This window comes from Corvus cornix, chromosome Z (assembly GCF_000738735.6).
Source record: "Corvus cornix cornix isolate S_Up_H32 chromosome Z, ASM73873v5, whole genome shotgun sequence".
NCBI lineage: Eukaryota > Metazoa > Chordata > Aves > Passeriformes > Corvidae > Corvus > Corvus cornix.
Window position 1 is genome coordinate 74,038,925 of NC_046357.1, and position 13,718 is coordinate 74,052,642.

General features: G+C 42.8%; 1 long non-coding RNA gene across 1 annotated transcript; it reads right to left on the reverse strand.

The window, feature by feature from the left end:
* Positions 1–271: 271 nt before the first annotated feature.
* LOC104695840 lies at positions 272–12,758 on the reverse strand. Its single transcript, XR_002047778.3, has 3 exons — positions 10,478–12,758; positions 4,153–9,496; positions 272–3,465 (listed from the first exon to the last, which is right to left on the reverse strand). It is a non-coding gene; the product is annotated as an uncharacterized LOC104695840 (long non-coding RNA).
* Positions 12,759–13,718: the final 960 nt, after the last annotated feature.

Sequence of the window (13,718 nt, forward strand, 5' to 3'; positions counted from 1 at the left end):
TAAGGGTTTTTTTCTTCTTATAAATTAAAAAAAAATAATAAATAATAAGAAAAGGAGAGTGACTCATGAGCAGATGCCATTTTGGAGTAGCCTCTGGCAGACATTGAGATCTCCTGAGAACACCAGACACTCAGGGAGGAATTGCAGAGTAGTGGCATTAACGCCTTCAGCCTTCCTGAAAGCTCTTTGCCATCTTTCATTTCACTGAGCATCCCTCAGTTCTCCTCCGAGCTAAGGAAAGGGTCTCAGCTCCCTCTGTTGCTCCATCTTCCCGGTTTTGTTTCTACTATGGCCACAATTCCTCTACACACTCAATAATTCAAACTTTTTCCATTGTTTCAAGCTCTCTTCATGTGAAAAATCCTCTGACATCTCAAATGATGTGCTTTGTACTTGAATCTTTATTTAAGACAGGATGACCTTAATATAAAGATTTTCTCTCGCTTTTATTTATGATACGGCTCAGAGAGTTAATACTTGTTCAAGCTTTAAGCACTATTTTTATGTAATGAAAACAAGGCTATAAATAAAAATAAAACTAGCTGTCATTTGTCACCTTAAAACTAAACAAAGGATAGTCAGACACCAAGCTTGTACACTTGCAGCATTTTCCCTGACATTCTGGAATTCCTGAAGCATTAAGCACAGAAGTAAAGATAATGCATCTATACATGCAACAGCAGCACTGAAATTTCAGTTTTGTTCTACACATTTTCCCTGATACAACCCACTGCCTTCTTTGCCTCTTTGACCACTGTGGCACAGCCGAGCAGATGTTCCCACTGAGCTTGTCCCCTGTGAGGAGGTCTTTCTCCAGAGTGATCACAGCTAATTTATAACCCATCAAGGTATATGAAAAATTCAGATGGTTCCTAGTAGTGTTAAGAGAGCTTCCAAGAAGAAATGCCTTTGGAATTCATCTGAGAACAGAACTGGCATTATCTGATATTTCAGTGCCACTCTGCCAGCAGCTGTTTAATATTTTCATATATGCCATTTGCCCTCACTAGAGCATTAGGCTTCCACTTTCCTGGTCTAATTACACAGGCTTATATTTTGATTTTTTAATATTTCAAGGTTAGTCATTCTCCCATAGGATCTGCTCGGTCTATTACTGAACTGATGTCACTTCAGTACCTACCTACAGAGGAAAACTAAAACTGAGCCATTTAAAGTGCTGCAGCAAGTCGTTTCAAGGAAAGAAACCAAAGTATTTATTTTCTGGTAAATCACAGCTATATTGAAGTCCAGCTACCAAGAAAAATATTGGAAATTGTAGCCTGGGCCACAAGTTGTCATGTAAGATTCTTCCAATTCACCTTCCTCCTGTGACTGTGGGCACAAAACCACTGTGCCCTAACTGGAGCTCTGCCCCTCCTCTCGTAACCATTCCATGCTTCACAAATAATCAAACACCCACCAGGACAAACACCAGCACTCAGATGTTTCACCCAGACACCAAAGAGTCAGGAAAATTTTGTCTCTTTCAGTAATGACCAGTAAAACTGGAAAATGGAGGTGGATTCACATCTGTACGTGCTGCGTGCATGGGTATAACTGTTCTCATCAATGTGTTCTGACGGTTCTGACACTGTAATGCTTCTCTTTTCCAAAAAATACTTAAACAGTTGGTGAGAACAGACATGGGATTGTGTCAGCTGTGATGAGAACGCTCGCCTGAGAGGTGTGAAAGCTTAATTATTTATTCAAAGCAGTAGGGCTTCAGTGGGAGACCTGAGCAGGCTCTTCTCCCGCCTCTTCCCTCGCTCTCCAGAGCAAGATAGAGACATTTATCAGGGAAATGCAGGTTCACATCCTCCAGGAAATCAGAGAAATCCATCTGAGCAGTTGCTCTACCCCAGCAGCATTTGACATCTCCACCTGTTGACTTTAACCCACATTTCTTTCTTATTTTTGTAAGCAATGCTTGCACGGAATAAAGTCATTTTGGGAGAGTGGAGCCTTTTCCTCCAGGAAAAATGTAACAAATTATGGCTTCATTCACCATGACTTACTTTTTGCTCAAATACCCACCTCAGAAGTCAAATTTAACCCTGCCTCTGCTCATTCTTTTTCCACCCTCTCCCATTAAACTAACAAAACTGGCTGCACATTTATTAATCAAAATTAAGATCTGCTGACATATATGTTATGGAATTTGCAATCAAAAATAATTTTTAACTGACACAGGGTAGCCAAAAAGGAAACTTTGAAAGCTCCATCTTATCTCCATGAAATAGATGAACAACACAAGGCAATCAGTGGATGTTGTAAGTTCAGCTGTGAAAGCATGGGGAAAAAAGTGGACCCACTGTGAAAAATATTCTGAATAATTGTAAAATAATTGTAAAACAGAATCCCAGGAACTGCATAAAAGGTCATGAATGATGCCTGTGAAAAGCCTCAACACATGCAGATGTTAAACACAATTTTTTTAACTGCAATATACAAGAAGTGCTCCTTCTGTTCAATTGGGACACAAAATGTTGGTGAAGAGGGAGGGAGGGAGGAAAAGGGGTAACTTCAGCACTGTAACAGAATAGGACTTGATATTTTCAAGGGAAATCAGCACAGAAGAGAAATGAGCCAGAAAAGTGACTGGGAAAGATTAAGATTGGTGATCCAGAAAGACCCACATATATTTGAAGTGAACATCTGACCTGAGAGGGAGTAACTGCTCAAGGGAACAAAGCAGAGGAAAGGCAAGGGTAGGAAAATCACTCTGACTGATGCTGAAATGCATCATGCTGCTCATTATTAGTTTCCAGCATGCCCTCCTGGGTGAACCCAAGTCAGCACCCAAACTTGGCAAAGCTTCAAACATCATTGTCTAATGTTTGCTGCTGGACATAAAGCAGGAGCTTTAACTGCATCTTGGAATTTCCAGCAGGAGTGTTCCAGGCACTTGTTGCAGGGCAGTGGTGTCCACCCACACAGACACCCACACCATCAAAAGACATGAGATGCTCCAGGTGCTGGGAGAAGTTTAATTGCAGAGCTCTCTCCAAACTAGAATTGCCTCCACAATTGCATACACAGCTTTTTCTGCTGGTTTGCATGAGCAGCTCAGCAAAAGATGAGTCCTTGCAAGGACTTGGCTCAGTGACCTCCCCACCACACTGCACCTTTACACCCTTCCACGCTCACAAATCCTGACTCACTGCAAGCACAGACCTCCAGCTTCCAGCCAGAGATGCACAATTGCTTCCTGCTTCCCCTGGAATTTTTCGCAGTGCGTTGTTCCATGCGAGTTCACTCCACTGGTGTCCCTCAAAGAGACCCACAGAGCTGAAATGGAACAGGCAATTCTGCTCAGCAGAAGTATCTCTCACCATTCACTAAGAAAAGTCACCTTCTGACTGCTATTCCATTGAGAAAACAGCGCTCCTGTGTTGGTTTTCAGCTGTAGCATCCAGACCTCTTTCACTTTTCCTTTTTCAAATCAAGTCGCTTTTAATTTCTCACCTGTAGACCATAAATGTCTCTTAGCACATACTCAAGACCAGCTGATTCTGTAAGGATGAATATTTTTCTCATACACAAAGATATTAGATATCATGGGGTTTTTTTAACCAAGGTGTGAATTTGTTAGATTTTTTTTTCAGAAGTGCACTTAAGGCCATACTTTGGAAATTTTATTCAGACTGAATTTGTCTTGTTCTGTGAAAGCACTACGTTCATTTTCTTGTGATACAAGGTCAACTGGCATCAATACCCTTTACAGAAAGTGAACCTACATAGCCAGGAAGAAAGGCAGGTCTCACAAAAAAATGTGAACGCTAATCTGATCGTAGCCAGCCCATACCAATTGCTCTTTCTGCCTTGAAAGTGTGGCACCAAAATTACAGCATTTTATTTCATTGCACGCTTAAAGATGACAACAGCATTTTGCCCATCACCTTGAAAAAGACCACCGAGCAGGGGATATTTGATTTAAGATTATGTGATAAAGCAAGTTCCAAGTCAATGCTGTAGGTCCAAAAATAAAATACAGGTTAAACGTAGGTAGCTAAATTCAAAGTCAAATGCCTGTTAGATGGCGAAGTCTCCTTCTCATACCACCCTGCTCAAGGCAGTGCCCTCATTCTGACTTTCTGTTGCCTAATTCAAGCATTTGAATTATCCCTCTAAGGATCACATCACAGAACTTACCACTGAGTCTATTCAGGGAGCATTTCACTGGTCGTGGATCCTCAGTTTTCCACCTAGCAGCAGAAAGAGCTGCCTCTCACTTTACTGTGAATCAGCATCACATTGAGCACCAATAGATGTACTTTGCTCTATATTTGATGTTATAACTCTTCCAGCACACTGTACAAGGAGTTAAGTGGCTTCAAAAGTATAAATCTGTTTTTAGTGAAGAAATAATTAGGTAAATCTACAGAAAACATGGAAATTCTTATTATAAGAATAATTGCACACAAATAAGATTATGTGTGCAAAAACCGCCGAATTCTTTCACCACTCTGGACCAGATCTACCTATAAAATTCAGTAATCCTGCTGCACCCAATACCTCATAAACACCTCTTTTTCAAACAACGTAATTTTCTGGTTCCCTAAAATGGAAATTAATTGAGAGCTTCCGTAGTAACATAGAATTTTTTTTTTTTTTTTAAATTAAGGTTCTTCCTTTGTAGTCCCTAATACTGGACAGCTGCTACCAAGATCAGCAAGTATTCTGACTAACAGAGGCAGAAGAATTTTGGATTATTGTTACGTTTAAGGAATGTGGAGAATATAAAATTCTATACCTCGAAACCTACTTCTTTCAGACTGAGTTTCTGTCCCATGTACTGCTCATCTGCCTTAGTGTGCAGGGCTGAAAAATCTGCTGCCATGAAGAAAATAATGTAATATTTTAATTATTCACTAAATACTTAAAAATACAACAATGTTGCCCTCACTGTTCATCCTTGTTCTAAGAGTTTACTGTGACCATAAAGTTTTTTTCACTGCTGGAAAGAAGGATAGTTCTTTTCACCAATTGCTTTGGTGGTGCTCTCTTGTCACAAAGGCTCCCACAGCAAATGAAGACTGAAGAACAAATTCTTTAATCTCTCTTGGTATTATCCAATAATGCACAAATAATTGGACAAAAAGATAGTATTAGATCCACCTGAAAATTAGTATATGATGCAAGAAAGAGCTAAAGAAGGGTTGTTTTTTTATTCACTGTGGCATCTTTCACAGAAATCTTCATTGGTGGGGACAGAAATACTGTCAGGTTCAAAAAAAGACATGCACACACATATACATAGCAATTATTTTTGAAAGTACAAATGAAACAAGCATTTAAAAAATGGCTTTTTAGGTATTTTAGGAAGGCATTTAGGTATGTATTTGTGAATGTTATGAAAACATCACTGTCATTATTCACTGACACAAAATAGTATAAGAGCAACTTTTTTTGTTTGTTTGGCTGGGGTTGTTTTCTTTAAATCTAAGAGTTTTTTTACAGTTCATGCCCAGCTCAGCCAGTTATTTGCCTACCGCTTGTGGTGAATGGTTTGTGGTACAGCTTGAAAGGAGCAGGGGCTCTGAAGATAGGAAACCCTTTTTTAAATACTCCAATCCTCTTTATAGATCAGGGTGAGGGTCCCTGTGGCTGGAGCTCTGCAGGGTTATATCCTGAACTGCTATTTTAATTTGCATCCTCTACAAATGACAGAAGCCCTCTATTCATTCTGTGTTTTGCCCAGCAAGGCTTCATCACCTTTATTTTTTTATTTATTTATTTTACCGTTTTTCATGTGTTAACTCTGCTTCCTTTCTTCTAGATCCTCTGCAGAGCAGTAGTGTACCTTTTAAAACAGATAAATTCTCCTGCTGCTAAGGTTTTACCTTTTGCATTTATTGCAAAAGTATGAGGAAAGCTGGGCTGAGCTGAAAGACTTTTACTGTGTAGGGCTTGATTTTTAGTAATGTGGCACAGCTCACAACTGTAAAACTTCAGCATTCCAACAGCATTTGGTTCTCCTCATATGAATGGTTTCATAGATTATAACTCAGAATTTATGCAGGTGAAGTTAATTTCAACACTGGTGAATAAGATTTTTCTCCCATTTAAATTGTTTTTCTTAAATAACCATCCTCATTTAAAAAGGAAAAATTCCCTGAATCTGGTCTCTTTAAGACTCTTTTTCTAACTGTGCTCAGAAGACATATTTCCATATGAAAAGGTAAATCATCATTTTCTTATTATATTGATTTTCCACTTACTGTGACGGCAAAGATTTTCAGTCTTCCTAAAAAGAAAATAAAGAAGGATCAAAGTCAACACATTTTTATAACCTGATGAATATTTTCCACACTGAATCACTCAAGAAATTAAAACCAACAGTCTACAGCATTTAAAATCATGGTGTGAACGCACCCCAGTGTACAAATGCTGCACTCCTAACCATTTAAATTCATTAAGTTCTTGGCAGCACTATCTTATGTGTGCATATGTTTAATTTATTTGTACTGACAGAGACTCCACTTCAAAATACTCCACCAGATAGGGATCATGAGATTGTATCAAAAGTGATTCGCTGGATCTTGTCACAAGTTAGACAAGGTTTTCATCCCTTTTGACAATTTTTCCAAGAACAAGTAAACAGGAAATGAGAATTATTGCATGCAGCTTTCCCTTAGCTACACTGATGGAAACCCTGCGTAGAGGACGAGTAAAATTATTTCTGTTGGCCAATATATGTACTCAAATAATGAGCATTCAATCTAGCAAATTCAAAAAAAAACCACCACGAAAGCCACACCTGCAGATAAAAACACTGCTGTCAAAAAAGGAGCATTCTATTACCACAGAAGCCTCCCTGCAGAAAATGTATTAACAGACTCAAAAGACAAAGTGACTGCTTCCTTTGTAGGGAGCCACGCCATCCATGAATTCCCAGCAGCAGCAGCAGCACAAGTTCCACCAGCAGACGTGGAATCACCAAGACAGCTCAACCAGTCGTAGCTGCACCTCCACCCCAGAGCTGCTGCCCCTGCAAACTTTGCCCCAGGACAATCCTTTAACACAGTTATGGGTGGCTGTCACATTCTTCTCTTTCACCAGCTCATGACAACTCCTTGGAGAAAATATTCCTGGATATCCAGGATGCAAAAACCTTAGTAGACTTCAAGACAATAATCAGAAGTACCTTTTAAGCCATGCAAATGGAAAAAGATCTGTGATACCTTTCACGAGGCATCTCTCCTAAAATATTTTTCAAATATTAACACCTCTCATTTGAGGCACGTCCCATAAGAAACCACAAAGCAGTGCTCAAATAAGGAACTGATATCAGAGCTTCTCATGGTTATTAAAAGATATCCTAGCTATAATTGAAGCCAGGGAGCTACAACCAAGATGATCCTTATTAAAATAAACTAATGAGATTTGACAGAATATGAATTTAAGCCTAAATACCAACAATGTCACAAATGAAATATATTAACTGAAAACCGTTGCATTTGATTTGAGGCCCTATCATGCAAAACGAGAAAAGAGGTCACCCTAAACCTTCAGGGAATCTGTTCTTAGAGAAATTTTAATTTTGTTCACAACCCCTGGGAAGCAAAGATAATGAACTGCCTCACTCAGAGATGTAAGAGGTGTACCAGTCACACACTGACAGCATCATGGTTCATGTTACCTCCTCTACCTCCACAGAATATTCAGCTGAAAAGAGCAGTGATAATGGGTACTAGACAGTGTGCTCCTTTACTCACACTGGAAATCCTGCTTCAATAGGCCTGAGCAAGTGTTAATAATTTCCCCAGAATGAGTGGGACACCAACCCTGTCTCTTGTTTCCGTCACATGCAGAAGGAACGGGGTTTGTACATTGCTAAGTGTAATACAAGAGCTCCTTACAGAGCATGGAAGCTGTAAAATAAGGTAGGGTGAGCCAGTAACTCTTAAAGGAGTCCCTGGGTCACCTCCTGACAGAAACTTGTAAATGCAGATGTCTGAGCCTTTTGGATGCCGTGGGAATGCCAAAAATACTCACCCATCCAAACCTGGGACTACATGCGCAAACCCAGGCAATCCCACACGCTAACAGAAAGCGACCAAAAAGTGTGTCACAGAGTCAGTCCAACACATTCCTGGGACATCTGGCCTCAGAGTGTGAGCCTCGAGGGCTCTGCCTCTGCACACCAGCTGGTTTTGTGCCCTGCTGTCCACTGCCTTTCTGACAGCCAAGTGGCTACTGCCTCCTGCGTGGGGTCCACGATCCAAACTCCTCCAAAGCTAAAATCCTTGGAGGCACTGCTGTTTGAGTATACCTACAACTCCCCACACTTCCACATGCCTCAGAAAACACCACCCAGAGCAAGAGAAGTGCTCTGCAATGCTGCAAGCCCTGCAGCACCATCCCAGCCCAAAGGCACAGAGCTGGTCCCGGCACAAGCCAGGACCAGACACCAGTTACCCAAGGCCTCTGGCACAGCCTCTGCCTGCAAAGCAGGCGCTTGGGAATGTGCCACTGGAAAGCTGAGCTGCCTCTTTTTACACTGGGACAAGCAGCTGGTTAGAAGCTGCACTCAGATTGCTCAGTGGTTGTTTTGAAAACTGGCCAAAATTTGCCTTCAGAGTTTTGGTGCTGCTTGGGAGGACATGCAGCAGCAAGCAAAGAAACCTATTTCTAGTGGCTTGAGTTGCCTGGTAGTTCAGTGATAAAAAGTGTCTTTTTCTGTCTGAGTGGCTTGAAAGATGGCAGCACAGTCAGTTTAGCAGCATTTTGTTGATGATGGTCCAACACTGAGCAAAAGCTTGCTCAGTTTTCCACATAAAAATACCATTCCATGGACTCTCTTCAAATTTTGAGAGCACCACAATTGCCTGAAATCACATGGTTCATGATATTGAATACCAAAATTCAGTCGTGCTCGTACAGATTGAAAAACGTCACCTAATCTGTGTGGGAGACTACCTGTGATCTTTGTGGGGTGATACAATCCCCACACACAGAGAAATCCTGACTTTCCAGCAGTTACAGTGGACATTCACTGGTGGTTTCTGAGACTCAGCCAGCATTGCAGTCATATGTGTAACTTTAAAAAATGAGTGGTAAAAGCAAATCAAGTCACTTACAGGAACTGATGGTTTTCTTTCCACTTATCTGAAAAATCAGTGTTTAACACAGCAGAAGTTGGTAGTTTGCCTTTAAAAGTATCTTATCCACTACTGAACTTGTTCAGTTCAAAGATTGCCTTCAATATTTTCCTTTTATCACTTTCTAAAACTGATTTCTGCTACCTAATGGAATAAAACTTGCTCATTTCTGGGGTATGCAGAGCAGGAGCACTCATGACACCCATGAGATCTGCAGTAGGTACGGTGAAAATGCAAAGTATTTTGCTAATTTGAGTGCGGGTGACAGAAAATTCCCTGCTTCTGCTTAAACACTCTTCATTACAAAGTCTTGCTCCTCATCTTCCTTCTTTTCTTCCTTCTTGGCTTCTTGATCACACTCCACTTCTGTCCCACGAATTCGCCTCCAGGGTCTATCAGGAAAACAGAAACATAATTAAGAGCAAAACATTCTGAGCTTACAGAAGATGAGAAAACACACTTAGCCTGGCGCGTGGAAGAGGCCCAACTACTTGTGAGATGCAGCACGAACAGCAAAAGAATTCTCAGAAAAGCCTGGACACAGCCCAACTTGCTAATAAGTCAAATCAAATTCCAAGGCAAGGCAGAGATAACACAGATCAGAAGACAAAAATCAATGAATATTCTGGAGAGAGCTGTGTAAAGATTGCGTGATGAAGTGCTAAGTCAAAAGTGTGTTTATATGAAAATGGTTCTCCTCATACAATCAGGCTACATGGAGACCATGCAAATTCCTTTCACAGAGCCCATGCATCTGTCTCCAGCGAAAGTGATGGTAGAAGAGAGATAATCTGAATTTTTTTTGCAAACTTTTTTTTTGGCATTCCATTTCTTAAGCAGTAGAAATGAGAATACTGTGAAAAAAGGAAAAGATTATGTAGCCAGGAGTATTAACGAGCTCTCACTGAAACCTGACAACCAGTCTGAACAACCTCATAGTGTAAAAAGCCCGACTTGTAAAAAAGAAAGAGAAAACACTGTAGACTGAGAATCTATAAATAATCTCAAATGGAAAGCTGCTGTTCAGCTGGCATAAAATAATTTCCTTTATTTTCAGTCAGTTTGGAAAACCAGTGTTTTAATATATTTTCTTTTGATTACATAATTGTTGAATGGGTGTTGCTTGGTTTGTCACCATATTTGTATTTCTCTTCTATGTTTTTCATTCTTTTTCAGTAAAAAATTTGCATGAATGTGTAGGGTTGTTTCCAGAAAAAAAAAAATACATAAATAGAAAGAGTATGTTCTGCTGCCTATTTTTTCCTGTAGATTTCAGTAGCTTCTTACCAGTGACTCACAGTGTCCACCCTGCTGAAATTTCCAGGCAGAGGAAGTGCATAACTCACATTTTTCATTATATTATTAGCTTTTACCTGACATACTCCTCAGTGGGATCAAGTGTGCTTGGTTTCTGCTGCCTGAATCCTTCCCCTTTCCTGGATTCAGAGTGAGCACCTCCCTGCAAATGAAATTCACGGTGAGTGGCCACGGGCAGAGTGAAGGAGGGGATGTCTGGGGTGCCTTGGGGACCAGCATCATGCAGCAGATCCATTACTGCTCTGCAAGATCCCCACAGGAAGAGTGATGGTGAAACTTGAAGACAACTGGCAACAAAAGAGGGCTGAGAACCTAAAAGCAGTTGCAGAGAGAAAATGGACTATACATCTCTCACAGGACAGAAATCTTCCTGCAGGAAGATGTGCCTGGCAGTGTTTGCTAACTCCTGATTTTTCTGACAAATCCTAAATGCGTCTCGCTGTGTCACTGAGGGACTCTAATTTTTATATTAGTTGTGTACATTTATGGTTTTATCTCCTTTTCCTCCCCCCACCCCCCCAAAAAACCCTCACAGGCACCAAGTAGCGTGATTTGAAAATTTTTAAGAATTTCATGATGGCAGGGCTTTTATGAGTTTTAAAAGCAAGTCACGCAAGAGGAGAGCAAGGCAAAATCAGACAAGTGATGAACCTGTTAAAAACAAAACCCTGAAACTCTTCCTCTCGTGCTCTTTAGGTTTATCTGGAAGATTATGCTTTAGCTGCTGTTTTCCCAGTATCCTTCCCCTGAAAGCCTGAATAATAGCCAGTTTTAAGTGGCACCAGTGGGAGTTTCCAAAACCCTTTTTCATTGTAGTCCAATACAATGTGAATGACAACACTTGCTTTTTCAGAGAATGCTGTCTTTGCATCCATTTTAAAAAGAAAAAATTCAAAAATCTTTCATAAAATGATACTGAATGTTCATTTTTTGAGTTGTTGCTGTGGTCTGAGCTGCCAGGAATAACAATCAGCAGGCCTGTGAAGTTGCCCGTCGTGACAGTGCTCCTAGGTAAAAGCAAACCTCATATCCGTTCATCTTATCTGAGCTGGATTTAAGCAAACAGCTTTCACTCTGCACCCTTTCATGGTCAGATACTGGGAGGGGAATAAAAGGAAAAAGTCTAAACTATGCTTGGAAGAAAGGCAATAAACATCCTTGATCACTATTATAGATACAGTTAGTTAATGCCTCCCGAAGATGATGGATGTGCACGGAGCAGTGCTCTGCATGTGGAGCAGCTCTTCAGCTGGAGTTAACTCCACATCACTCAAAAAACCCTCCACGGGATTGATACAGAAACATCACTATCAAGATATGCAGATTAGGCCCCCAAAAGTGTCAGAACTGTATGAAATAAGGGGGGTTTTTTTAACCTCTGTTGAGTGCTAATCAGGCAAGTTCCTCTGAGACAGTGCACTAGCTCGTGTCATGCTGAGCAGAGCTTTCGGTTTTAACCCAAAATTCCTGCAGAATTGTATCTATCTCATCAAACAAAGCTTATAAATTAAAATTCATCTTTTTTTAAACCTATGCTTTTGCTCTACAAAACTATAACATCTCTCTAGTGCTTAATACATGGAAACACACATATTGCCCCAAAATGACATTCCTCTAGTCCCACATCTGGCTCAGCAATATTCAGCTGTGGGGGCCTGAAGGACGACTATGGAAAAGCTAGCAAAAAATCAGCTTTCCCCGGATACATCCCCTTGGTATCCAGCAGCTCAACACCGCTATATTATCTGGTCTTAAAACCACCAAGGGTGCCAGAGTTAATTTTAAGATTTACCAGAAGGCTTTATGCTAAGACTTTGTGATGTTTCATCCTCTTCATTACCTGCACCTGACTTATAACTGGAAAAAACACAGTGAAAAACCACACAGGTTCACTTTGTGGGGCAGTTTTGCTGTTTCTTTTGGTTTACTCTGTCTAATAAACCAAAAAGAGGGCTCCTAAACCAAAAACAGGGCTCCTAAAAGACTTACTGACCCAAACCCCACAGCACAGGGTGTAGATGAGCTGAAGTCTCTCAGCCCAAACCCACTGCAAATAAAACGAGTAAACAACCCAAAGAGGAGTCCTGGGGAAATAAACATCATGAAACATGACAGCAGTGAAAAAACTCGGCAAAATGCCCATTTTGGGTCACTTTCACTGTGCTGGGGGGGGCTCCAGCTCTCCCAGCAGCATCTCGCCACGGTGGGGAGGAACAGGGTGGGGGCAGCGAGGCGAGAAGGGCCCCGAGGATGGGAACGGGAGGGGGACGCCGTCCCAGGCCCGCCCTCTCGGGTGTCCCCGGAGCGCTGTGCCGAGGCCCCGCTGCCTACAAACCGCCCCAGAACCCACCCTGCATCCCGCCCAGCCTCCCTCATCCCGCATCCCGCCCCACATCCCGCTTCCCGCACCCCTCATCCCGCATCCCGCACCCCACATCCCTCATCCCACATCCCGCATCCCTCATCCCGCCCCACATCCCTCATCCATCATCCCGCCCCACATCGCGCATCCCTCATCCCGCTTCCCGCACCCCTCATCCCGCATCCCGCACCCCACATCCCGCATCCCACATCCCTCATCCCGCATCCCTCATCCCGCCCCACATCCCACATCCCGCCCCACGTCCCGCATCCCTCATCCCACATCCCTCATCCCACATCCCGCATCCTTCATCCCGCATCCTTCATCCCACATCCCTCATCCCACATCCCGCATCCCTCATCCCACATCCTTCATCCCACATCCCGCATCCCACATCCCGCATCCCTCATCCCACATCCCTCATCCCACATCCCGCATCCCACATCCCGCATCCCTCATCCCGCCCCACATCCCTCATCCATCATCCCGCCCCACATCGCGCATCCCTCATCCCGCTTCCCGCACCCCTCATCCCGCATCCCGCACCCCACATCCCGCATCCCACATCCCTCATCCCGCATCCCTCATCCCACATCCCTCATCCCACATCCTGCATCCTTCATCCCGCATCCTTCATCCCACATCCCTCATCCCACATCCCGCATCCCTCATCCCACATCCCTCATCCCACATCCCGCATCCCACATCCCGCATCCCTCATCCCGCATCCCTCATCCCGCATCACGCCCGCCCGCGGGCCCCGCGGCTCCTCCCGCCCCCGTCCCTCTCGCCCCGCCGCCGGAGGTGTTTTCTCGCCGTGCCCCATCAAAGCCCCTTCTGTTATTGAAATCTGAGGCCGCTTCCTCCGCGGCGGAGGCGGCGGGCGGGAGGCGGGGACGGACGGGCGGGCCGGGCTCCCGCTGCCCCGAAGAAAC